At 39.2% G+C, this 27411-nt stretch overlaps 1 long non-coding RNA gene across 1 annotated transcript; it reads left to right on the top strand.

Annotated features, from left to right (window-relative positions):
• Nucleotides 1-371: 371 nt before the first annotated feature.
• Nucleotides 372-22064, top strand: LOC116474656 (uncharacterized). Its single transcript, XR_004249728.1, has 2 exons — nucleotides 372-415; nucleotides 21411-22064. It is a non-coding gene; the product is annotated as an uncharacterized LOC116474656 (long non-coding RNA).
• Nucleotides 22065-27411: the final 5347 nt, after the last annotated feature.

Below are 27411 nucleotides of genomic sequence, written 5' to 3'. Positions count from 1 at the left end.
CATCACCCTCTGCCCCCAGAAAATGCATTTTACTGCACATTTTGTGGCAAAGCTTATGACAATTATCACCCAAATCCATAATTAGCAAGTGGTAACATATAGGCAGATAGATCCACTTAAGGTGACATCTCTGACAGATTGACATCCCCCCCACCCACTCACCTTCAAAAACTCCTGCAAGGCTCTTCATTTTAAATGTGACCACGCTCAAACACAATGCTGGCAAGCCTAGTCTCGTGTTCGTGGAGGGGGGAGGGGGTTATAAAAGCGACATGTTCACACAAGCATGGCAGAGCCCATGCATAAACCATTTGGTTTTGCAATTAAAAACAGGTTTGACTTCCTTCTGCAACAGTAAGACAACGTCAAAGCAACAATCATCCCGAAAATTTTCCCTTGTGAATTCAAATGAACTGTGAGTCTTGGGGTTCTCTTTGTTTGCATGTGCATGCCTTGAGAATGAGTTTCTGGAAGGGTTCAACGTGTTTCTTTTTGGGGTAGTGCCGTTGAGGTGTGTGTTGAATCACTGCTACCAGATGGGTCTCGGTTACACTCACCATTTCGGGTTCCTTAGGTACAGGGTTAGTGTGTTTTGGATTTGTCCCATCAGGCTTATTGCTGCAGGTAAACTAACTCTCCAAGACCCATCCCTTTGCCCTAGAAAATAATCACTCGTCTTGAAGATCTGCCTGCAATCCATCCTTATAGACTGGACCTGAGTTTCAAAGGGACTAAAAACACAAATATGCTTCCTACTACGAAGTGTAGTAAATTTGACTACAATGACGGCTAATTATATCTTTATTGTTGTCATTCTTGAATGATGGATTGAACGATTAGATCCTATGATATTGGGAGAAATCTCTACCTTAAAGCTAAAATCCTACACTGTACAAGGAAGGGCTGAGGAGGATGCTATAAAAGCCGATCCTAGTTCCAGGGAACTTACCCATTTTCTGTAAGGTCGAAGATTACTTCCATTTTCCTTTCTCTCATTCTTTCTCCATTCAATGCAACGTAAAGATATATTGCCCATTATTTCAGTGTTTATTGTTAAAATGTGAGTTCGAATTTTCTGCCATATTAAAAAAAAAATGCAAAGTAACCGGTCCTTATCCATGCTTCAAAACTGTCAGAGCCTCGGTGACTCTGCGTTTGAAGAGATCGGAGGAACAGAATTGGTTGACAGCACCCTCAGCCCATCCTTTGATGTACAAGGAAAGTTCTGTGAGAAGACAATATATTAGAAATGTCAAATTTTTAATGATGATGATGATAATTAATATTAATTAAAAGAGAGACAGACAAAAAAGAACAATTAATCTCAGTGCAGTATACTTGATCTGAAAGTTATCGTGGAATGAATTTGCCTCTATTTACTTTATTAAAGCCTCACCAACTTCCTCTTAAGAAAGTTTAGTTTATTGGTGTTTCTCTGGAATTATCTTATCTTACAATGTCACCATCAAAAGTTATTCAGTAAAATAATTTCTAAAATGTAGGTCAACTTTTATTGCATCATTCTGAAATTCATAATTTGAGATAAATATAAAACCTTCACAATGTGTGAAGTAAGTAAAAATACTATTGACACAAAGTAAGATACACTAATACATATGAATAATATGTGTAGTTGCATTTAAAAATTTAAAAATTCCTTTAACCTATTTTGTCCTATATTTTACCTTTATATAAAAGCATAATTCATACACATAATTGTATATTTCCCCAAAATACATGTTTTGCTTGCTTTTGGTCTATGGACTAGATGAATAGGAAAAGAGAAATGAAATTTTTCTAAATATGAATTTTTATTTTTGCTCTGATAAAGAAAATTGATTTTCTCAATTAACAAATTATTAACAATAAAAATATTTTCAATATTTATTAATTATACATATTGGAAATTTTTTATTGATGTTGGACTCTCATTTGCTGGACTGTTTGTTTTCTAACCTTATACATAAAAAACAAAGCATAAAAAGCAGTTTTAAATTTAGTTTAAGGCAAAAATAAATTCAACTTTTAACATAACAAAAATAACATAATTTTGTAACAAAGTCAGACACCTAAAAATAAATACATATGATAATGAAAATAATTTTATAAAGCTTTATGTAATTTGAATTTTCCCCTCCATTTATCAAAACATTGCTTCTTATTGAAAACATTTTTTAATGAGCAAAAAACTACTATCACTTAATTCAAATATTGATTAGAGAAGACAGACTATCTGTGCTTTCTACAAGCTTATAAATTTTACTAGAGGACCTACTTATTTAGGTTTCTTTTTTTAACTAATTTAGAGTTAATAGCTCCGTTCCCTAACAGCTATGTATCTGAGGTGTTGTAAAAGAAAGAAGGGAATTAAGGGGTTATTAGGTCTTTAAACTCAAGTTTTCAAATGCCCAATAAAAGATGCAATTGTGACTAAAGAAAGTTTTAAGTTGGAGATGGTTAAATAAAGAAATATTCAGAACTCACATAGAATTGTGATAAATAGTTTTTGTGAGAGCTTAAATAGGCCAAACGTAAAGGATTGCTTCTAGGAAGCGGGCTGAAGAATCAGAAAGTTATTAACAAAAATTCTTAGATCTTAATCACGAGCTTGTATTTCAGTAAATTAAACACCTTTCATGTAAAGGATAGATGTACATAAGTCATTATATCATATGCTAATTTGTCACCTATCTGCACTGAAAAATCATATTGTGGGATTTATTCCCAACAATCAGAATTACGTGGTAGTTTTTTAAAGTTTGGAGTTGTTTAGGTTTTAAGCAACACATTCATCCTTATGAGTTGGAGAATCGACTTTCCCAAACTTATCATAAATTGCATTTCTTGAGGAGGTTTTTTAATAGAAACAGAATGAAATGAAAGCACCTGCTCATTGAAACGACGTCACTGAAGCTGCTCATAGCACATCAAACGTGAAGAAGCAGGCAGGTCCTCCCTTTTCTCCCTGTGGGTTAAAGTAAGGCACTGAGTTTAAAAATGGGATTCTGTCTCTCCTCTTTGTGTCTCTGCTCATACACGTCCCATAAAAACATGACTGAGAGCACAGACCCACTCCACAGGTGTGCCGTGGAAGCCGCTAGTAAAAAGTGATTTTAAAATATTTGGAAACTGCCAAGCTCTTGAGAAAATGCTTATTAAAGACCAATAAAATTGTGAAAATTGAGAAGAAAACATACAGTAAACTTTTTTGGTATGCTTTAAAGAAGGCAATTTCATCTCCAGTCACGTGGGCTTGGCTGTGGTAAACCCAGGCAAGAAAAACAAGCTTGTCCATGATTTCCTAATGAAGGGCTAAGGAGAGTTGAGAACAACAGTTTCATATTCGCTAAGTCACCCATGTAGATATAAGCCATTTTCACCCGTAGCCACCATAACCCAGAATTTTGCAAGTGATTGAAAATTCTGCAAACACTCCCCGACAGAGTCCATATTATCAATAATAAATGAACTGTGAGTACTGTCAACTGAAATTCAAAATGGTCATTGGGTCTATTTCTGCCAGACACCTGGACCATGATGCAAGTGAAAGAGAGAATTTGGTCATTTTAACAACCAGTCTGGGATTGTCTCATCGATAGCAACTGTAAGGAGAATCCACGTTGCATGGTCTCATAGTTCCTAATACTGCAGATTGATGATATGCTCCTAAAAAGCTACAGTTCTGCAAGGACCAAAAGGAAAGCTGAATTTTCTTCCAATTTTATAGCATTTGTGTAGAATGTTTCATTCTTTATTTTAAAAATTATTTTTCCCAACTCAATTGATTAGTACATTCTTGGAAATGAGATCGTGATGCAGAATTAGCTGATTCTGGGCTTTCCTCAACGACACTATTTTCAAATCTGCTTGATCCCAAGAATCTCCTGTGTACTGCCTAGACCTAAAGAACGAACTCTCAAATGAAAACTCTGAACATAGGCATTTTTTAAGCACTCTATTTTTTAAAGACACCCCAGGTGAGGATCAAACAGGTTTGGAAAATCCAGCTTAAGTTTAATTGGAACAAATTTAATGCTGACAACACAAAATACCCAAGAAGAAAAGAGAAAGGAGTCTTCATTGCATTGCTCCAAGAAGCATGGTGATCTTTCTCCTTAGAGACTTTCTGAGTTCTGTTATGTAGATATAGATCAGCACAATAACCAGTAGTTGGTGTCCCATTTAAACATTCAAGTACTATAAAAAACTATTTTGTTTTGTTTTTTTTTTTTTTTTTTTTGAGATGGAGTCTTGCTCTGTCACCAAGGCTGGAATGTAATGGCGTGATCTCGGCTCACTGCAACCTCCACCTCCTGGGTTCAAGTGATTCCCCTGCGTCAGTCTCCCGAGTAGCAGGGACTACAGGTGTGTGCCACCATGCCTGGCTAATTTTTGTATTTTTAGTAGAGACAAGATTTCACCATGTTGGCCAGGCTGCCCTCAAACTCCTGATCTCAAATGATCCACCTGCCTCGGCCTCCCAAAGTGCTGGGACTACAGGCATGAGCCACCGTACCTGGTTCACAAACATTTTTAAAAGCCATCTTAAAAGCTTTAGAGGAGTATCCAGGTTAAAAATTGTAACTCAAGAACTTCAAACATAGCAGTCAAAAAATTGTTAAATAATGTTAAGCTAAAGGAAAAAAATTATCTTCTGATGATATGTAATTATCCAATAGCTATTGGACTTTTTTAGTATCAGTCCCAACATAATGAATTGAATATGTCATATGGATTTGAGTCTAAGCACAGTGTGTATTCTTGTAGAATAGCCTTGCAAGAATGCAACTTCTAAAGATAAGAGCTTGTAACATAGATTGCTTTGAGGGAGATGAAATAGCACAGTCACAAAAATATAGTGCTTTGTTTTTGAATTATTTTTATATTGAAAATAATATTCATTATAGAGCCAAAAATGCCTACAAAAATAGCATATAAAAATTATTTTGTTTCACCCTTTGAGAAAACTGCAACCAACTACACCACACACCATGGTGATTAATAACTCTGATTTACTGTAGAGAACATGAAATCATCCAGGCCTTCTATCCACTAGTTTGCATAATAAACAAGTTTAAAAAACAGCATCGGTACAAGTAGGAGGTCAGTTCATAAAAATTTCATGTAATACAAGTTTCTTTAAACTAATAGGTCTCATAAGTCAAATGCAGCTTCTCATTCCCCATCTCTACCAAATATGCATAAAGTGGAAGTAGTGGGGTGTAGATGAACAGATTTTTCTCTCAATATGGAATTAATATTCTAGATATTTTGCCCAGAGAAGTCTTCTGAATAAATTGTTACTAGCACTCCTCATAGTAATTCTCTGTTTTTATGAATCAAAAAGATAGTAATATTTAATAAATCAATAGTTTCACATCACTTTCTTCCAAATGGAGAAACTGAGGCCCAGGGAGCTGACTATAGTCACAGGAGCTGTCAGGTGTTTTCAGATGAGTGAAGCTGATCAATATCTCAGAAAGACCTAGTAACGATTATGCAGAGAATAGAAATTACTAGAGTTTTATCTGCATATACGAATAAATAGTTGCCATTTTCATAAAACTTCACAAGGGAAAAGCCATTATGAATGATTTAATGCAAAAGAAATGAAGTAAAAGTTTCATCTCCAGAAATTTTAGTGACTTTGACTGCAGTGGTAGCTTGTGCAGTAGATCGTTTCTTGTCATTTTACTTAGCTTAAATGCCCCAAAGGAGATCCTAAGAGCTATACGATATTTCACTTTGGAATCAGATCTATTTGCTTTGGAATCAGATACTTGGAACGGTTAGCAGGTGACCTGAAAACTCGGTGATAAATTCAACCTTGGCCATTTGCTTATATGTCACCTGTATGTCATCATTGAACATTTCCAAACACTGGCTTTAAAACTAAGAGTCTGGAAAAATGTACACATGATATTCATGGGTTGAAGTCAATTGCATTGATTTAACTCTGTTTCCAAATGGGAATAAAAGAAGACATAGCTGTCTCTCCAATTTTTTCCCCTCTCTCTAAACAGAGGGGTACATTTTTAGACCTCCCGAGAGCTTCATTCATTGTGAACATAAATTTTCACCCTCGAGCTATGCCTGCCTCTTTCTCCTTTGCCGGGATTTGGCTATGGGAGAGAGGGAAGAGAGATCAGACCACAATCCAAGAATCTTCTTCTTCTTCTCTTCTCATCTTTCTAGCCTCAGCCCTACCATGCCCTAGTGTGAACAAGGTCATGTGTAACTCTGGTGAGAATTTACAGACAAGTGTGTCATTTCTCTTGGGTTCACAAGAAAAGCAAACCTAGGATTGCTCCTCATGTGAATCTGTGAATAGCCCAGTTTATGACACATCAGTTATAAGCAAAAGAGGAGGGCTGAATCCAAAACGGGGCCCATCATCGCCCCCTCCTTTTGTTGACAGAAAAAAAGTTCAGTTACTGGCAACCACCCAGCCCCTGCCAATGAGAAGCTGTCCTGCTGTTGCTGGGTACAAACTCACGCGAGAAAGATGTCTAGGTATACACCACCCATCAGGCTGCAGAGACCTATTGAGAAGCCTATTATTATATGTAGGAGACTGCTGCAAGGAGAAACATCAGCATAAGTTACAGTCCAGACTTCTCATCTCATGAGTAAATGAGATTTACACATGAGAAAAATCTTTGCCCCAAAAGAAAAAAACCTGACATGCGAGGGTTATATGTCTTAAGTAATAACTAAAGCAATAAATACATCCTATGTGATTGCTCAGAAAAGTAAGATCACAAGTTCCTAAGATGACTGGGATAGAAATAAATCAGATTTTGAGCAGTTCAACATCTGAGAGAGTTCAGAGGTGGGTAAATAATTACTTCTGATGTAAGAATTTGCTCTGACATCTCGTTTGTGACTCTCCTTAATTCATTTAAAATACTTTCTAACCAAGGAAAAACTGAGAGGTGAGATCATCATAGAGGAAAAGGCAATAGAAACAAACATTAGAAGATACTTTCTTGTGTTAGGTTTTTAAATTTTGTTTGGTTTGACTTATTTCTTCCCTGTCAGAATGTTCGGTGTTGAATTTGCTGACTTCTATAGAAAAAAATGAAGCAGGATGTCTCAGAAGTCTCTGAGTGCACTGAATAATTACACTCTGTTTTTCTTACTCTGCCATTCCAATATTACAGCAATGGTAATTCTAACAAGTCGGTACAGATTCATCAAAACAAAGTTAATGAAGAAGTGGAGACTACATTCAACTTGTCATTTTTTTAATGTTTCTTTGTTATGTGTAGCCATTTTAGGCCAAACTTTCTCCACTATTCTCTGCATGTTACTTACATTGATTTAATGCATTTAGACAATTTATCTATCATACATTTTCACAATTCAGGGCTGACAGGAATTGTCAGTTTAAAGCTGACAATTGAAAAGTTAAAGCTCTTTAACCTTTGTGGCAGATGAAAACCTACACTTTTGTCACTGCCTATTATGCATGTGTTGCCAAAGTCGTTTTGTTGGCTATTTATTTGAAGAAAATAGAAGAGCTGATTACCCAAAATTCAAAAGAGGAGTGGAGGAAATGAAGAAGTGAAGAAGGAAGGATTGGGAAGAAGGGGGAGGGAAGAAGGGAGATAAGAGTGAGAAATGGAAAGAGAGAGTGATGAATAAAGAGAGGAAAGAAGGAAGAAGAGAGAAAAAGAGAAAGAAGGAGAAAAAGAGAAAGGAAAGAAAGAAGGAAAGAAAAAGAAGAAAAAAGAAGGGGAAAGAAAGAGAGAGAGAGAAAGAAGGAAGAGGGGGAGAGGGAGAGGGAAGGAAGGATGGAATGAAGGAAGGAAGGAAGGAAGGAAGGAAGGAAGGAAGGAAGGAAGGAGGGAGGAAGGAAGGAGGGAGGGAGGAAGGAAGGAGGGAGGGAGGAAGGAAGGAGGGAGGGAGGAAGGAAGGAATAAAGAAAGGAGAAAGACTGAAAGAGAAAGAATGAACGAACAGAACAGTAAGCGTCTATTGTTGCAGAGCTCTGTCTTGGCTTGTCATGGAGATATTTCACCTGACTGAAATAAGAGTGCAATAAAGTTATAACATCAGTTACCTCAACAACAAGCCTGCCACCCACACAACCTTGCCATTCAAATGTCTTGCTCATTTTTCTCGTTACATTATTATGATCAGCCTCTTAGTCAAGTCTCAATTTGGCTAACCTATTGCCACGGGCTACTAGTTGGTCAATTTTCATCATATTTAACAAAAGCAATGAAATGGCCCTGGACACTCCTGTTGTTTCCACTCCTCTCACAACCTTGACAAGATAATCCAGCTTATCAGCTATGGCTGAGATTGAGGGGCCCTTTAGGACCACCGGCTCTTTTTCTTTAGTACTTCCTTTTATAACGAAGGGATATGTTCTCAATGGCAACTGAACATTCAAAATGCAACAACGCATGTATTAAAGAACGTGTTTTTCCTTGTTCACATTTACGTTTGGAAGAGGGACATTCCAGTAGCTTGGAAGGAACTGTGAATTAAAGTAAAAATAACCTACCTAACATGTTGCTTACCATATACCAAATGCAGTTCTGAGAATGTGGCTCACGTGGACTCGTTTCACCTTCATCACAGTTCAGAGAGGAGGGTGCTAGCCATAATTACCCATTTTACAGACCAGAACATGAAAGCACAGAGAAACTAGTTGCTGTGCCCAAGGTCACAGAGCAGGGAAGTGGCATGGTCAGAGTTGAAAGCCAGGAAGTTTCATTCTAGATCCACACTCTTAACCCCATGCTCCACTGAAAACAATAAAGGTACGTTGTTTAGTAAAATTGTAAAATCGGATCCAATAGAAACTTTACATACAAAAGAGTTGTAGGAAAAAACAGAGTCGAGGAATGATTTCCCAAAATCAACATTAAACTCTGAGAATCTCAATCGATGTATCAAATTTTCTATGTCTGAAGCCTCCTTTGAAAAAAATATGGGCCAGGTGCGGTGGCTCACACCTGTAATCCCAGCACATTGGGAGGCCAAGGCGGGTGGATCATCTGAGGTCAGGAGTTTGAGACCAGCCTGGCCAACATGGTGAAACCCCATCTGTACTGAAAATACAAAAATTAGCCGGGTGTGGTGGAGCGCACCTGTAATCCCAGCTACTCAGGAGGCTGAGTGGGGAGAATAGCTTGAATCTGGGAGGCAGAGGTTGCAGTGAGCTGAGATTGCACCACTGCACTCCAGCCTGGGCAACAGAGTGAGACACTGTCTCAAAAATAAAGGAAAGAAAACAAAAAATATGTTTCACAGCCAAGAAGGATTGAGTCCCGGTTTCCTCATCCATATAGGGGAAACAACACAGCCCTCCTTATACAGTCTTTGGGATGATTATGATAATGTATGCAAAGCCCACGGCATGGAGTTTGATGTATGTTAGATGATCGATAAATAGCAGCTACTATTTATAACTGTTATTGGATCTTTTCCCCCTGTGTTCCCCTGATACATCCTATCAGATGTATCTTGCATTTAGGTGCCTCCTTTCACTTCACAAAGCAAATAAATGTTCCCACTTTCCCATCAAAACAAACCGCAATGCTGTGAAATGATATCTTGAACAGAACTCCAATTGGGAAATAGCAAATACATCAGCTAGTACTCCGTGGACTTAATAAACAGGTTTCAAAGTGAGCACTTGTATATGATGGTGAAAGTTATTTTAGAAAGATCTGTTAGAGCAGATACAGAGATGGAAACTTGGATAGGCACACTGGCTGAAAGAAGACAGTTACAGCCATGTAGTTATAATTAGATAAGGCACCTCCAAATACATGCATGAATCAGCCACTGAACTCCTTAAGGTTGGGAACCATTGAAGCATGTGTCTACAGAAGATTCCTCTCCTGCAGACGGATTCTCTCTCTCTCTCTCTCCTTCCTTCAGAGAAGGAGAGCAGATAGACAAAGCACGTGAAGGAATGCGGTTCTGAGATTTGCACAGCAAGTGGCCTGAACTGGTCTAAGTGCTTCTGTACCCAAGTATTTGTCCCATTGCCCTGGCCAGGACTTCCTGTTCCACTTTGTTAACAGATTTGGAGTCCCACTGTCAGGAGTCACAGAGCAGAAGCCCTAGATTTCAAGGAACAACCAGACAGGGTGTTTTACATACTGTTGATGCATAGAATATAAAATTAATTACAGTGCAAATGGCAAATGGTTACACATAACCTAATTCACACATCCTGATTTCTGTTTACTACTACCATTTACAACTGAGACAGAGAAAAGTTTTATGTAAATAGTCAGTGATCAACAGAGATCTAATACAGTGGGCACACATGTATGTATGTGTTTGTAAAGACATGTACAAATTCAGACACATGCATTCATACATGTGGGCACACACATATATGTATGTATGCATACGTGATCAAATAAGTGCTCTACTGGAAATCTTTGCAAAATTATAACACTAGTAAATGAAGTGTAAAGAAATATGCATTACTGATGCAAAATGTTGATTTGCCAAAATGAAACCTTGCAGAGTTGCAAACTTAAATGAAATTTTTATCAACAGCAATAATTATCCTGTGCAGTAGAGATCTTCTGACCTATTCATAAAAGCTTCTGAGGAAATTTTTTTTTGAAATAGACCTTACTCAGAGCAGTTTTTGGGTCACAGCAAAATTGAACAGAGGGCACAGAGATTTCCCATATGCTCCCTGCCCCCCTACACCCACAGCCTCTCCAATTAACAGTATCTCCCACTAAAGTGGTCCATTTGTTACATGGATGAACCGACATTGACATACCATCATCATCCAGAGTCCAGAACATCAGGGCTCACTCTTCGTGTTATACATTCTGTAGGTTTGGGCAAATGTACGATGACATGTGTCCATCACTGTAGTATCATACAGAGTAGTTTCACTACCTTAAAGTCCCCTGTGCTCCACCTGTTCCTCCCTTCCTCCCCCAACCCCTGGCAACCACTTATCTTTTTACTGTTTCCATAGTTTTGCCTTTCCCGAAATGTCATATAGAACACAACCTTTTCAGATGGATTTCTTTCACTTAGTAATATGCACTTAAGGTTTTTCAGTGTCTTTTGGTGGCTTGATAGCTTATTTCTTCTTAGCACTTAATAACATCCTATTGTATGGATGGATCACTGTTTATTTATCCACTCATCTACTGAAGGGTATCATGATTACTTCCAAATTTTGGCAATTATGAAGAAAACTTCTGTAAACATCTATGTGCAGTCATTCGTGGACATCATTTTTCAACTCCTTTGGACAAATACCAAGGTGCATGAGTCCTGGATCCACGGTAAGAATATCCCTATAATCCCAGCACTTTGGGAGGTTGAGGTGGGAGGGTTGCTTGAGCCCAGGAGTTTGAGACCAGCCTGGGCAACAAAGTGAGACATCATCTCAAAAAAATTTTCTTAATTGGCTGGGTGCAGAAATGCATACCTGTAGTTCCAACTATTCAGGAGGCTGAACCAGGAGGATTGGTTCACCAGGAGGTCAAGGCTGCAATGAGTCATGACTACACCACTGCACTCCAGCCTAGGCAACAGAGCACGGCCCTGTCTGTAAAAAAACAAAATAAAATAAATAAATAAATAAATAAATAGAGGGCTGGGCACAGTGGCTCATGACTGCAATCTCAGCACTTTGGATCGCTTGAGCCCAGGAGTTCAAGACCAGCCTGGGCAACAAAGCAAGACCCCATCTCTAAAAAAAAAAAAAAAAATTAAGAGTATGTGTAGTTTTGTAAGAAACCACCAAACTGTCTTCCAAAGTGGCTGCAAATGGACCATTTTACATTTCCATCCGCAGTGAACGAGGGTTCAGTGTTCTGGATTTTAGCATCTCTAATAGGTGTGTAGTGGTTTATCATGGTTGTTTTAATTTGCATTTCCCTGATGACAGATGATATGGACCATCTTTTATATGCTTATTTGCCATCTGTAGGTCTTTGGTGAGGTGTCTGTTCAGAACTTCAGCCCATACCATTTACTTTATCTCTGACAAATTTAAGTGTATAGAGTTGACACAATAGACCAGCAGACACTTAAGACAACCCTGCTGAGACAACCTCAGAAGAGGGAGAAGTCCTGATACAAATCCTGCCTTTACTTTTTGAAATTTGATTAAAAAAAAAGGTAATAATTTGAGGGATCTCCAATCACAAGGCTTTGGAAAAGACTGGAAAGTCTTAATTGGCTGCTGATAAATGTTTGATTAGAAATATCCTCTTAAAAATGTTTAAATTTACTCACCTGATGAAAACTTTCGCACACTGATTTTGGCTTCTCATTACGAAGCTAATACTCAGGATGGTTTCTCCTGGTATTTTATTTCTCAAATTTTCACTGTTCGTTTTTCTTAGGACAATTTGCAAAGAGCGGAATTCTAAACAGCCAAAATCCCATCTAATCCTTTACTCACTTGTAGTAAAAAGTACTATAATGTGGTATAAAGAGAGAGTGGGTTGGTGGGGGAGTTAGATGATTTGAAAGATAACTTTGGAAAGTTTGTAAACCAGCATGATTGTGTGGTGTGTGTGTGTGTGTCTGTGCACGCGTGTGTGTGTGTAGTTAACACCGGATTTAGACATCAAGGCACAGTTTACAACTCCTAGGCTGATAATCTCATCTGGCCTGAATTCTCATCTTTACACTTCACTGATTTCTGATTTCCTGATTGGCCTCAGGCAAGTTACTTCCAGTTGCCCACAGTGGTTACAATGGCCCTGCTCAACCAGTCTGTGTGGATTTGAGCTCTCTCTCAACTACTTATGAACCGTGTAACTTTGGGCAAGTTTCTTACTTCTTGTGCCTCTGTTTTCTCATCTGTGAAATGAGCATAACAGTCTCTAGTCCACAGAGCTGTAACAGGGGGCAGGGGGGAGCGAATGAGATCATGCGTGTACAGTATTGCTTGGACTATCATAAGTACTCAATAAATATTGGCCATTGTTATTAGCTGAGTCGTAGTTTCCTCATATACTTCATGAGAGGGTTGGACCAAGTGACCTCATGAATTCTTTCAATCAGTCTTAAGGAAAACCCTATCATGTAACTAATTACCCAACCTCCCAAAATCTCTGCAGCCACAGAGCCCTCATCACCACACTGCTGGTTGCGCAGGCTTCATTGATTCCTATTTTACATGCAATTCTAACAACTGCATTTATTCGATTTCTCAGACTACAGCAAATCAGATGCCCGAATTAGGAAGGAGAAAGAATGCTGAAAGAAAAATGCCTTGGGAGCCAGAGTGATTGCAAATTGTCTGGCATTAGGGAAAGACAGACTAAACAATTGCTATCACAGAATAATGTGCCTGTGCACAACCATGATGCCAACATCACTAAAAACTTCTGAATTACATTTAGTATATTGCTTACAGCAGTGATCAATTTTAAAACTATTTATATCAAAAATTATTAGCATGTTATAGGTTTGGGGATTATCAGTTTCTGGTTGTTTTTCTTATGGGAAAAATGTCCCTGGTTGTTGTTTAGGGCTCTCCCAGACTGGCTGGCCCTCTCTGATCCCTCCTGGTGGGGCCTCCCTGCACCACACCGACTGGGGTAGGGCTGTGCACAACAGTTCTCTCCCAATAGAAAGGTTGACATGGGATTAGAGAATAACAACCCATGTAGCCAGCACTGATACAGCAGTGCTCTTCTGTGTATGTTTGACTTCAAACTCCAGCCACATTCATGCTTACACCTCAGTAGTAAGGGTGAGTTTACCATTAGAATTTACTATTAGTGCCATTAGCGAGTAACAACTACTTACTATCTATTGGTGTTATCAGAGAGTAACAACCCAGGTAGCCAGCACTGATTACAGCAGGGCTGTCCTGTGTACATTTGACTTCAAACCCCAGCCACACTCACACTTACGCCTCAATGATAGTGATCTCTTTCCTTGGCCCTCACATCACCTGCTTCTTTTCCAACCTAGGAGGTAATGGGTTCAATTAAGACTTCGGTAGACCTAGATAAAGGTCTGAATCCTGTCTCAATCACTTGCCTGCTATGCAACTTTGGGCAAGACATTTGAACTTTGCACATCATTTTCTCATCTATAAGATGTGGATAGTAATGCCATACCTCCCAAGGCTCTCAAGGGGAGTCAATGAGACTGTGGAGGTCAAGCACAGAGCTGGGAGAGAGGAGGTGTTCAAGGGGGAGTAGCAATTCCTGGTGCCCATTTTAACTGCATCTAGGATTTTGACAGGCCTTCCCAACCACAGCTCATCACACTACGTAGGACGCATAGTGGGTGAAGCATAGGTTTGGAGTCAGATAGACCCAGATTGGAATGCCCATTCTATTGATTGCCATCTGGGTGGCCATGGGCAAAGTGTTTAGGCTTTTTGAGGCTCAGTTTCTCCCACTTGTATACTGAGGATACCACCACTCTCCTGCAAGATTTGTTGTAATGATTTCATCAGAAACATATTTAAGAGGAGTCTCATAGGAGTGGGTGATTAACATTTAAAATATCTATATTGAGGCTGGGCGCAGTGGCTCATGCCTGTAATCCCAGCACTTTGGGAGGCCGAGGCGGGTGGATCACAAAGTCAGGAGATCGAGACCACCCTGGCTAACACAGTGAAACCCCTGTCTCTACTAAAAAAATACAAAAAAATTAGTTGGGCATGGTGGTGGACGCCTGTAGTACCGGCTACTCGGGAAGCTGAGGCAGGAAAATGGCATGAACCCAGGAGTCAGAGCTTGCAGTGAGAGCTTGCAGTGAGCTGAGATCGTGCCATGTGCTCCAGCCTGGGCAACAGAGCGAGACTCCATCTCAAAATATATATATGTAAATATATTTATTACATACATTTTATACATATAAGATATATATATATACACACATATATATATATATATATATAGAGAGAGAGAGAGAGAGAGAGAGAGAGAGCCTGTACTCTTCAAAGCAGTTTCACTGACATTATCCTATTTTATTCTTACAGAAACCCTGTAAGGTAGTTGGGGCAGGTATTTTCTATCCATTTAAAGAGAAAGAAAGAAACTAAGTGATGCTAAGTGTTTAATCCAACATTACATAGCCCATAAATATGCCAGGGCCCAAACTAGAGTCCAGGCTTCTGCCTCCTGCACTAATGCTTTTCTGCAGAGTTAAGATCATTTCTGCACTGCAGATTTCCATTGTAAACATAGAGGAGAAGGCAAAACAAGTGAACACATCTTTCCTCACACTCTTCTAGCAGCTTTAGAATGTCTGCGATGACCTTTTCAGCAGCAGGTGATAGAAAGCCCCATCACCAACTAGCTTAAATAACAAGGAAATGTACTATTTCACATAACTGCAGATTCAGAGCGTGAAAGGAGGGCTCCAGGCTCAGTATGATCATCAGCACAATCGTGTCAACAAAGACTGTTTCTTTTTGTCTTACCTCCCTACAGGCATCAATTTCACCTTAAGGTTGGTCACCCTCATGGTCATCAGGTGGCTGCCCATGGCAATTAGAACTACAAAGCTCTCTTGTTCATGTCTGGCAGGACCAAGAGAGAAAGCTCTCCCTCAAGCACTGGGTGTAAGTGCTCCCATCAGTCTGTTCGGTCTACTACTATAGACCTACCCCGGGGCCAGTAAGAGAAAACAGAGAAATGCCTGCACTTACTGTCCCAGATTAAGCATGATCTGCTCCTACAGTGGAGAACGAGGTCGTCTGCTCCTTAGTCATCAGAGGGAGGGGTGAATGTATAAGTAATTAGGTTCTTAATTAATGAGTACAGGAGCACAGGTGTTGGGTGGATAACCAACAGTATCCACAATGTGGGGCAATAATAAAATTCACTACCGAATTATTGCAACACATTTCCATTTTTAGTCCACCTGCATTCCTCTTCACTGAAACATTGATTTCACGTGATTATTGAAATAAAAATTGTGAAGACAGCAGGCAAAGATATTTGCTCACAAATTATTTTTATGTCTTTTGTGACTTTATTATCTTAACTTAAAATCAAACACGAAGCCCTTTCAACATTTTATATGAAATAGAAGAAAGGCGATGAGCATTTTTATAAACCCAAGTTTTATTGAGAGAAATCAACCTGGAACAAAGACAGATTTGATATTTCTAAAAATAAAATTTAATGGTACAGAGCCATTTGATTAAGAAGAAATATATAAAATAAAATTGGGAGCATGATATGATGGCGAAAATTTAAGGCTAAAAATTAGGGGAACCTCTGTTTTTAATCCACCTCTGTCACCAACAAATTATATGTCCATGAGTAACTCACTAAGAATAGAACTAAATCAGTGGTTGCAAACTGGCAGCCCACAGGTCAAATCTGGTCCAAGACGTGATTTTTCTTTCTTTCTTTTTTTTTTTTTTGGCTAGCACTTAAGATTCAGTTGTATCTCAGATAACCCTATGGTTAGTAGCATAAGAAAATTTCTGAAAGTAAACACAGCCACCAAAACTCTAGAGACCAGATACCAAAGGTTCAAAGTCACTTACAATGAAAATATACATACAAGTTATCCCAGAGCCAATAAAAATGCATCATATTATCAAGATATCAAGAAATAAATATCTTCACTCAGAATTACTGTTGGTCCATTGTGGTTGAAAGATCGTTTATGTAGTTCAAGTCAAAATCTTTATATTACCTGTATTATAGGACCCAGATCTGTTAGAAGAAGAAGAAGAAAATACAGTGTTTTAAAGAGACAGTTCCCCAAATTGGTTACTCTGGAGGATTTAATTTAACTTTATGCTGGAGTAGAATGAAGTCGATCCTGCCGAAGAGTTGATGTGTTCTGAATGTGGAAACTAGCTCTTCCGTGGAATCAGAAGGATTCGCAGTTTGTATAAATGAATGTTTATTTTCCTCAGTTTACTTGCAAAACAGTGCCTGACTCAGTTTCACCAAGTAATAGTGAAACCTTTGTCAAGTTGTAAAGTACTCGCCTTTCAAAGAACCACAGAGCTCTTTTGAGACCATGAAATGTGTTTCCTGATGAGCGTCTCAGAATCTATGCCAACATAGGTAATGCATTTTTCTTTTCACCGCTCAGAACTCATTTATCCTGATTAGAAGTTTTTGGCACACCTTGAATATTACATAATCAGACATCAGTACAGAAGCTTTTAGCCTCTCGTCACTGTTCAGGCTAAGCCATCGCCAATGTTGTAACATCATTGATATCTCCAGAAGATAACCCAAAGTTGTCTACTGGCTATATAATTTGTCAGACATTAATAGTGACTAGAGCTATCAGTAAACATACAGTATTTTTTGTCATCTTTTCCTGATAGTGGTTTTGATAAGATTTAAAGTAGACTCAGCTTTAGCTTCCTTAAGTACTAGGATGTGTGTGTGTTTTAAACAGGTGGCTTAAAATGTCGGATGCCATCATCGTCTCTAACTGTAAGCCAAAGAATTGCCACATTTTCTGACTTCTTTTGTCAGTTTTTGACATTTGCTTTCCCTGGTTGGAAAAAGTTGTCTTTTTCAATGTGTTAGTGCTTGATCCATTGAATGTCATGAAAGCTAACCTCAAGGAAATTCTCTGGAAAGTCCCCAAAGAAGGGAGGTTCTCCATTAGCAGGTAAAACATTCTCCAAAGATCCTCAGCAGGTTGCTTTTTGAAAACCTCAGCAATTTAGTAGAAAATAGCACATAAATTATATGTTAAACTTTTATTACTTAAATGCAGTTGATTTCTAATGGAGGAGGAGGGAAGATTTTCCCTAACTGTGGTTAGGAAGCTGAACAACGAAATGAGATTAATTTTTAACAAACAAATCAATCAGTACAGTGAAATTTCAGAAATCTTCCACTGAATTAACCCATGTGATTTTTTAAAAACTAATCTTGGCCAAGCGTGGTGGCTTATGCCTGTAACCCCAGCACTTTGGGAGGCCAAGGCGGGCAGATCACTTGAGGTCAGGATTTCGAGACCAGCCTGGGCAATATGATGAAACTTCATCTCTACTGAAAAATAAAAAAAAAAATTAGCTGAGTGTGGTGGTGCCCACTTGTAATCCAGGCTGAGGCATGAGCACTTGAGCCTGGGAGGCAGAGGTTGCAGTGAGCTGAGATCATGCCACTGCACTTCAGCCTGGGCAACCGAGCAAGACTCTGTCTCAAAAAAATAAATGCATAAAAAATAAACAAAAACAAACAAACAAATGAATCTGATAAAATAAGACAGGTTAAAAAAAACTTTACTAACCCTCTTAGATTAATATTTCAAAGCTCTTTAACAACTGCCCACTTTACCTCTACAGAATTTTCAACATAACATCTTTGCATAAAACATCCATTCCAACCAACCGGTTCTACTCCCTGCCAAGCAATCTTGACTATCCCTTCTCATTGCCATTGTGCCCTGTGTGTGTCCTGGCCTTAGCTGCTTTCGTTTTTCTCTCTGATTATCTCCAAGGCTAAATTCAAGTCATCCTTCCTCCACGAAGTTTGTGCAAATGACTTTCTCTCTGAATCTCTAGAGCACTGATGGTCCATCCCCAAGGGTTTAAGATCTCTTAGATTATTGCTATCATTTTATGTCTCTATTACTATTTCCAATTGACTAGGCACTTTTATTTTATGTGCTTCAGGTAGATTTTCAGTTCCCAAAGATGTCTTGTACTTGTTATTGTGTCTCTCCAATACCTTACCCAATGGCTTGCACATGGCTGATTGTCTCATACATTCGCTAATCTGAATAGTCCAGCTGATCTAGTTAAATCATTTAACCTGAATCAAAGGACTAAGTGATGGACTGTTATAGAATAGTGGTAAAAATTTTAATCATATTTGTAGTCCAGATGCCTTAAATAGATAGATTTCCAGATCTGCCACTTCCTAGATAGTGACTTATCTTGGACAAGTCATTTCACCTCTTATAGCCCCTGTTTTCCCATCTGTAAAATTGAAAGAATAATAATGACTTTCTTGCCTATTTCACTAGATTACTGAGAGAGGCAAATGATGTCATGTCTTTGAAGGTGTTTATACAAAGTCAAGTACCTTACAAAATGAATGATCCTAGTTGGGCAAATGAAACACTATTTTTAGAAATCCCATATCACATGCAGTGAGGAACCCCTAAACTGATCAAGACTGGTGATCAAGATCATTTTAAGATATATTATGATCAATTTTAAACAGTGTTGTGGGTCAGATTGCTATCCTCACCTTACAGGTGGAAGTTTGATGTTATCTAGAAGCAAATGGTTTAAGTAAAATCACTGACAGCACAAGTATGAGATGTCTTTACTGTTCCAGTTTGTAGCTTTCAATCTATTTAGCACCACTGCTTACTCCTAAACTTTTCTTTAAGCCTCATTAAAGTTCTGATTCTTAGGGATTATAAGCAGACACTGATAATATCAAGCTCTCCTCTCTATAATTCCAAGAACCCTTGGAATTAGCATAAATTACATTCCTGAATCCATATTTCGTTCCATATCTCTTCAAAGTCTTTTCCGACCCTTCTCATCACCCTCAAATCCATGTTCCTTTCTCATAAGCTCAGTTCTTTGCCATTCCATCACTACTAACTTCCTGTAGGACATCTCCACTTGGATGTCTCACAAGAATCTTGAATTTAAGAAAATCAAGGGGCTAAGGCAAGCAGACTGCTTGAGGTCAGAAGTTCAAGATCAACCTGGCAACATGGTGAAACCCCGACTCTACAAAAAATACAAAATTTAGCCAGTCATGGTGGTAAGCACCTGTAGTTCCAGACACTTGGGAGGCTGAGACAGGAGGATCACTTGAGCTGGGGAGGTCAAGGCTGTAGTGAACGTGTTCAGGCCACTGAACTCAAGCCTGGGTGACAGAGCAAGACTCTGTCTCCAAAAAAAAAGAAAGAAAGAAAAAAAGAAAAGTACATAAAAGAAAAGAAAAACTAAACAACAAAAGAAAAGCTAAACTTGTTGCCTCTTCCTGTCTCACCCCTCCTGTTCTGAAACCCACAACTCTTTCTGTGTTGTCCAACTCAGGACACGCAGTGTCATCCATCCCATGGCCAAAACCCGAAACCTGGGAGTTAGTCTTGCCTCACTCTTTTTCAAGCCTTACTCACTGCTGCGATTCTGTCTCCTGTTCATCTCATTAATTCGCACACACCCCTGTATCTCCATTGAGACCTTGGCTTGGCTCATTGATTGCTTAGATTACCGCAACAGTCTTCAGACTATCCTCACCTTCAGTTTGTCTCTCTCCAATCCATTGTCACTTCTGTAACCAGTGTAACCCCTTTAAGATGCAAACTTAATCCTATTAATTCCTGGCTTGGGATCTTTCATTGGGTCCCCATTTCCCTCTGTAAGGGAGACGTAAGATGAAATGTACATCCAAACTTCTCCACGTGACAGCCAGAGCCTCCTGTACCCAGGTCATCTCTCCCCTTCCTTTAAGCCTTAACTTAGTTGCCAATGTCTCCTAGAAGATTTTTCTATAAACTCACATCCAATAATCAACTGGTTAGTGCCCTACAATTGCCCAAATGAACATTCTCCCACTCTTATAATTGACTTCAACTTGCCTAGGCACCCTGTAAGCTTGAAACCTCCTTCATGACAGGACCATTCCTTTCATCAACTTATCTCAGTTACTCTTTATCCCTAAACACCATCTCCAGGTTTAGGTGGATGATATACTCTCAGTAAATGAGAAAGACAATGTACTCTCCCTTCCTCTTGCATATTTCCCTTTATTCCTAAATATTCTACCTCTTCTGCTCTGTTAGATTTCATGAATCTAACAGAGCCAGCCTTGGTAGCTCACTCCTGTAATCTCAGCACTTTGGGAAGCCGAGGCAGGCAGATCACCTGGGGTCACGAGTTCAAGACCAGCCTGGCCAACATGGTGAAACCCCATCTCTACTAAAAATACAAAAAAAAAAATTAGCCAGGCATGGTGGCAGGTGCCTGTAATCCCAGCTACTTGGGAGGCTGAGGCACGAGAATTGCTGGAACCCAGGAGGCAGAGGTTGCAGTGAGCTGAGATCACGCCACTGCACTCCAGCCTGGGCGACAGGGGGACTCCACCTCAAAAAAAAAAAAAAAAAAAATTTTGTGAATCATGTTTATTTCAGGAAATCTTCCTAATGCCGTCTGCTCCAGTCAGCCCTTGTTCTGCCTCACCTTTGAATGTATTCATCGAATGTGTCTCCTGTAGCACTTTTTGGAATGCTATAGAAGAAGATTGTGAAGTTCAGGTCTGGGTATGTAGTGTGTCCTGACATCAGTGGTAAGCTGCATGGGTAAGCAATCAGGGGTAATCTTCAGTTACCCCGATCTCCCACCTTCATAGCAGTCATATAATGCTTATTCAAGGCTATTTAGAATGTGCCATCACCCCTTCCAGTGTTCACATCCCAACCTCCTGTGATTCATGGTTCATTATGCGTCTTTCTCTCTTCACTCTCAGGTAACACCAATGGATGGTTCATTACGTTGCCCCATCGCAGAGATTCAGAGTGCTCATGGACAGGGCCAGAAAGGCTGAGTGGATGTGCCCTACTGAGAGCCAGTCTTGACTTTAAGAGAAAAGATGTGCTTTCTCGGAGATCTAGGGCTCTTGCTTTTATATTCGACAAGTTGTTTTCAACACTTCAGTCTTTTCAACTGTTGGGAGAAGGACTGTAAGCTTCCTGCTAGCTCTACACAAGAAATATTACAAAAGTGCTCATCACCAAAACAAATGACTGATCTGACTGTCGATCTATGGGAGTCAAAATTAACTTACCACAATAGAGAAGAACGTCTTTAATATGTTTAAAACATGTTCTGAAAGGGGACAGAAAGGATGGAGCCAGAGCACCTGATATTGTCGTTTCACTGTCACACAGCCTGTGCCTGCAGCATGAATTTTCCTAGGAAATGTCATTCTGATGCCTTCTATGTAGAAGAAACTTGAACTGACAAATACTCACCAAACCAGCACAGTCTCCCAAAAACCGGGAAGACCTGGAACCAAACAGAAAACGAATATTCAGCCAAGCATGAAACTTTCAAAGAAAATAAACTGCATCTATCCGTATTAAACTCTTTGTTCATTCTGAATAAAAACAATTTAATTAATTCACTTAGGCAATTCCACACCAAATGTCTAGTAATTGAGGGAAACCTATATATGAGAAAAGAGGGAGTAAACACATAAGGAGAGTGGCCTGAAAAACCTGTCAAGTTGATTACATTCAATTTTAATTGTATACAGATAGTCACTGCCTCAGCCACAATATCACATGGTGTGGTCTGTGTTTTAGATATCCTTTTGTTCCAGTACCACTATCTACATAACATCAGAATTGCCATTTGATTGAGTAACTACAACTGCCACAGAGAGATTTCTTTTTATCTTACTTTAGTAACAATACTCTGTGTGTGTGTGTGTGTGTGTGTGTTTGTGTGTGTGTGTAATTTGGAGTAATGACTCTTCAAGATATATTTTACAAATTTTAAAAATTAATAGAAACTTACCAATCCTAATTTCTTATTTTCATATATTTGTACTCTGCATCAGTCACGTTATTCTCATTTTTAATCTATAAAGTATCCATTTATGCTGCAATATGTGGTTACCTTCCATATTTCCTAATCTGGGAGTATTTGAATTGCTTAAAAGTTGAGACTTTACAAATAGTTCTGCTATATATATCTTTACTCAGATTTCTCTTTTGCATACCTGCCTAATAATTGAATGAATGGATCTAGGTCTAGAAGAGTGTCTAGCTCCTTTTACATCATTGCAAGTTTGTGTCTAGCAAAATTAAACCAATTTATAAATTTATAAATTCCACCAATGGCAGTCATATATGAATGTATGTCCCCTGGATCCTAGCCTTCAGTGATTTTTTTTAAAAAATTGTCTATTGTTTTGCTAGGTTAGTTGGCATACAAAGATACCTAAAATTTGAATAACTTTCATTTATTTTACTATTAATGAGTGTGTATATCGTGTTTGCCACGGTCCCTCACTACTTCATTTCTATGATGGAAATCTACAGACCACAGCTGTGTATGAAGTGCTGTGTCAAGATCCTAAAGATGACCAGGGCATCCATGGTACCCTCAAAGGGCACATAGTATAAATGAAGGATACAAACATAAAAGGAAAACCACAACAAAAAATGTTACACCAAAAACAATGAAATACCATATAGCAGTAAAAAGGAACGAGCTGCTGACACGTGCAACATCAGATAAGAACTTCAGAAGCATGAAGCTAGGTAAAAGAAGGAAGACTCAAAAAGCCATATACAGCACGATGCCACTTATATAACATTCTGGAAAAGTCAAAACTATATTAACAAAAACACAGAAGCAATTGCCAGGGACTGGGAGAGGGGAAGGGGGCTGACTAGAAGTGGGTGATTGAATATTCTGTATTTTGATTATGGCATGATGTCAAAATACATAGAGCTGTACACCTCAAAAGGAAGGATTTTACTAAATATGATTGATATCTCAACAAACCTGATGTTAAAAAGGGAGAAGTGAAATGGTTGACGGTATCTGCTGAGAATGAAGATTCTCAGATCAGGCTGCTGGAATTTGTATCTCTTTCCTATCCCTTACTGACTATGTGACTCTACACAATTATCTAACCTCTCTGTGCATCAACTTGTTCATCTTTAAAACGGGTATAATGGTGCCTACTTCATGGTATTATTAAGAGAGATAATCAGTGCAACGTATCTGGAATATGATAAGAGCTCAATAGATTTTGTTTCTTTTTTTTTTTCCAAGTGCTACAATGGAATTTTTGTTTGTTTTGTTTTGTTTTTTTGTTTTGTTTTGCTTTTTATTGAGGGAGTCTCGCCCTGTCACCCAGGCTGGAGTGCAATGGCACAATCTCGGCTCACTGCAACCTCTGCCTCCCGGGTTCAAGAGATTATCCTGTCTCAGCCTCCCAAGTAGCTGGGACTACAGGTGCCCACCACCACAGCTGGCTAATTTTTGTATTTTTAGTAAGACAGGGTTTCACCATATTGGTCAGGTTGGTCTCGAACTCCCGACCTCAGGTGATCCACCCACCTTGGCCTCCCAAAGTGCTGGGATTACAGGCGTGAGCCACTGTGCCCAGCCTACAATAGAGTATTACACAATGAACAATGAAAGGTGGTAACACTGGGGCCGGGTGCAGTGGTTCATGCCTGTAATGCCAGCACATTGGGAGGCCAAGGCAGGAGAATCACTTGAGGACAGGAGTTCAAGACCTGCCTGGGCAACAAACGAAGACCTTGCCCTATAAAAAAATAAAAATAAAAGAATTAGCTGGTGGCGCATGCCTGTAGTCCCAGATACTCAGGAGACTGATGTGGGAGGATTGCTTGAGCCCAGGAGTTCCAGGCTGCAGCGAGCTATGATGGCACCACTGCACTCCAACCTGGGCAACAGAGTGGGACCCCAGCTCTAAAAGAGAAAAGTAAATGGGCAAATGGTCAGAAACGCCAATTCATAGAAGAACGAATACAGATACCCACAAGTAACAGAAAGATAACTTTAGCCTAACTACTAATCAGAAAAATCTATATTAAATATAAACAGCAGTTTTGTTTACAAAATAAGCAAAACTTTTCTTTTCCTTTCTTTTTTTTTTTTAATTGAGAATGAGACACAGGGTGGAGACAGATCCGACACTGAAACAGATAAACCTTTATAGAAAACAACATGGCATGTGTACCAAGGGCAGGAAAGTATTAAAACTCGTTATTCTTATCATTAAAAATTTTTTTTTCCTGGAAAAGCATCAGCAAAAATCAGAGGGATCTATGTGTGAGCGCAATTATTGTGTTATATTTATAGGAGAGAAAAAAGTGGCAACTCCCTAAATATTAGGGGAAAGGTTAAATAAATTTTGATATATGCATACTGTATTATAACAAATATATATGTTTTTTGGAAATTACTAAATGGGCACAGGAAGATAGACAACCAAAACACAATCTTTTCGAAGTGGCAGAATCTGACTCTTGAAGGAAAATAGAAGTTTCCCAGGTGCAGAAAAATGAGGACCTGGATTCCAGGCAGAAGAAGATTCTGTGCAATAGAGGCCAAAAAGCTAAGGACTCTCATGGCCTGGGAAGGTCACCTAATCCAAAGCAGTTAGAGTATAGAGGTCCCAGGAGGAAGCAACAAGATGAAAAGTAAAAAAACTAGGCAGCTCCAGGTAGTAAAAGCCTGTACAGGCTGGGTGCAGTGGCTCACGCCTGTAATCCCAGCACTTTGGGACGCCAAGGCAGGCGGATCACCTGAGGTCAGGAGTTCAAGACCAGCCTGGCCAATATGGTGAAACTCCTTCTTTACTAAAAATACAAAAATTAGCTGGGCATGGTGGTGCATGCCTGTAATCCCAGCTACTCGGGAGGCTGAGGTAGGAGAATCACTTGAACAATCCGGGAGGTGGAGGTTGCTGTGAGCTGAGATCACAACATAGCACTCCAGCCTGGGCAACAAGAGCTGTCTCAAAAAAAAAAAAAAGCTTGTACATCAGGCTAATATGTCTGAACTCTTTTTGCAATCACAAACCTTTAGAGCTCGTAAGAAAAGGCTTAACACAATTGTTTGACTTTAGAAAGGCACCTTCAGCAGGTAGGAACATCTCATTTTCCTCCTTTGGACATTTAACAAATGGAATTAGATATTTTTAAAAGAAGCTTAAAAATGAATAGCAGGGGTTATCTACCAAGCTCAGTATACTAAGTAGGTGGTTACAAACGCAGCAAGAGGCACAGTGATTTAAAACACCTCCTCGGGAACTCACAAATATTTGTTGAATCCACTGTTTTCAAAGAAAGGCAATTCCATTATTGCCAACACCCATGCTTGTTGATTAGTTTGGATGATTTTCTAACAAAGACTTGCTTCCCCTACTTTGATCTGTTTTTCTCCCTTTCTTGGCTGTTCTGTCCCACTTTTCGAGCCTAGTTTCGCCTCTGGTATTTCTCAATCATATTTCTTTATTCTCGATAGGCTAATCAGCTAACACCTGTGCCGTGTGGCATCCCAAAACAGCAACCCAGTTAAGCTGAGTCTTTCCCCTTTACTTTCCAATCTTTGAATCATCATTTTGCAAAATGGCAGTCACTGCTTCTAAACAGTGATCAAGGCTTGGGGTGGTTACACCCTGGGCGAAATACAAGTCTCCTTGGCCAAACTTTTATCAGAAGGCGTTGCAGAAACTCATTAAGGCACTTGAGTCAAAGATCCAGGTGAATCATTCTAAACCTCCACCCAGTTCAACTTTCCCTCTGGTAACAATTAATTACGTTTTTCCCCTTTCCCACTGCCACCTCCACCAGCACTCAAGCACATGTTCCACCTGGCCACACACTCAATCTGAGTTGCAAACTCACCTGAGGTTCACTTGCTTGGCACTCACAGGAGAGACTTAAGAAAGAAAATGTCTATGGCTTGTCTACATCATGCCTGGCAGTAGGAAAAAAAGTCTCAAAACCTAACCCTAAGAGTCATGCAGCTTGATCTTAAGTAGCACATGCTATTCAGCTTCACAGTTTAATGCTCTAATAAGGAGAATGTAAGGAAAGTACTTCACCTAAAAATATTCAAGTGATAGTGTGCTACCTTATTAATTATTCAAATACTTGTTCTAATTGGCATTATTAGGCCCAGTCTGAATACAGAATTGATGGATCTTAGAAGTGAAAGTATTCACAGAATGTGCATGGGCTCTCCAGTTAATGAGACTGGATTTGAATACCTGCCCTCTCACCTATCAGCTGAGTGACCTTAAGCAAGTCCTTCTACTTCATAGAGCCATGATTCCATCTATTGGGATAAAAACCATGTCAGAGGATAGCCATGTGGATTGATTGTAACAATCCATTAAATGCTAGACAGGACTACCTCTTTCGGAAATAATCATGAGAACAATAAGCAAACAACCTGATAACATTTACCCTTTTGAACATTCTAGCTAAATCAACTAACTCACTTAATTCTGTCAAAAACCTCATGTGGGGGACACTACCAATATGCCTACTTTACAGATGGGGAAACTGAGACACAAAAAGGTGAATTTCTTCATTCAAGATCATGAAGATATGAATTGAATAACCTGGATCTGAACCCAGAATCCATCCACGACAATGCCTCTGAATTTATCCCCGTCTCTCCTTCAAGAATAAGAAGGGGTAAACTGACAGTCTCAATAATTCAAAGTCATACTGAAGTTCATTAATTGAATCAGAAGCTAGGACCCATAAGCCTAAGTCTGCCAATCCTATTCTAGTGCAATTTCCCTAAGAAACAAAACACAGATGAACAAGAGACAGAATAAAGCACTGAATAAATGCAGACAGTGGGTTTTGAATAATGAATGAGAACGTTTCACTACTGCTCGGCGACCGTGAGGAGTCTGTTACAGTGACCAATTAGCTGGTAATTACTTATTTTGAAATAACCAT

This window comes from Hylobates moloch, unplaced genomic scaffold (assembly GCF_009828535.3).
Source record: "Hylobates moloch isolate HMO894 unplaced genomic scaffold, HMol_V3 SCAFFOLD_2, whole genome shotgun sequence".
Taxonomy (NCBI): domain Eukaryota; kingdom Metazoa; phylum Chordata; class Mammalia; order Primates; family Hylobatidae; genus Hylobates; species Hylobates moloch.
Note: the sequence above shows the minus strand (reverse complement) of the source record. Positions and strands in the feature narration are given on the sequence as shown.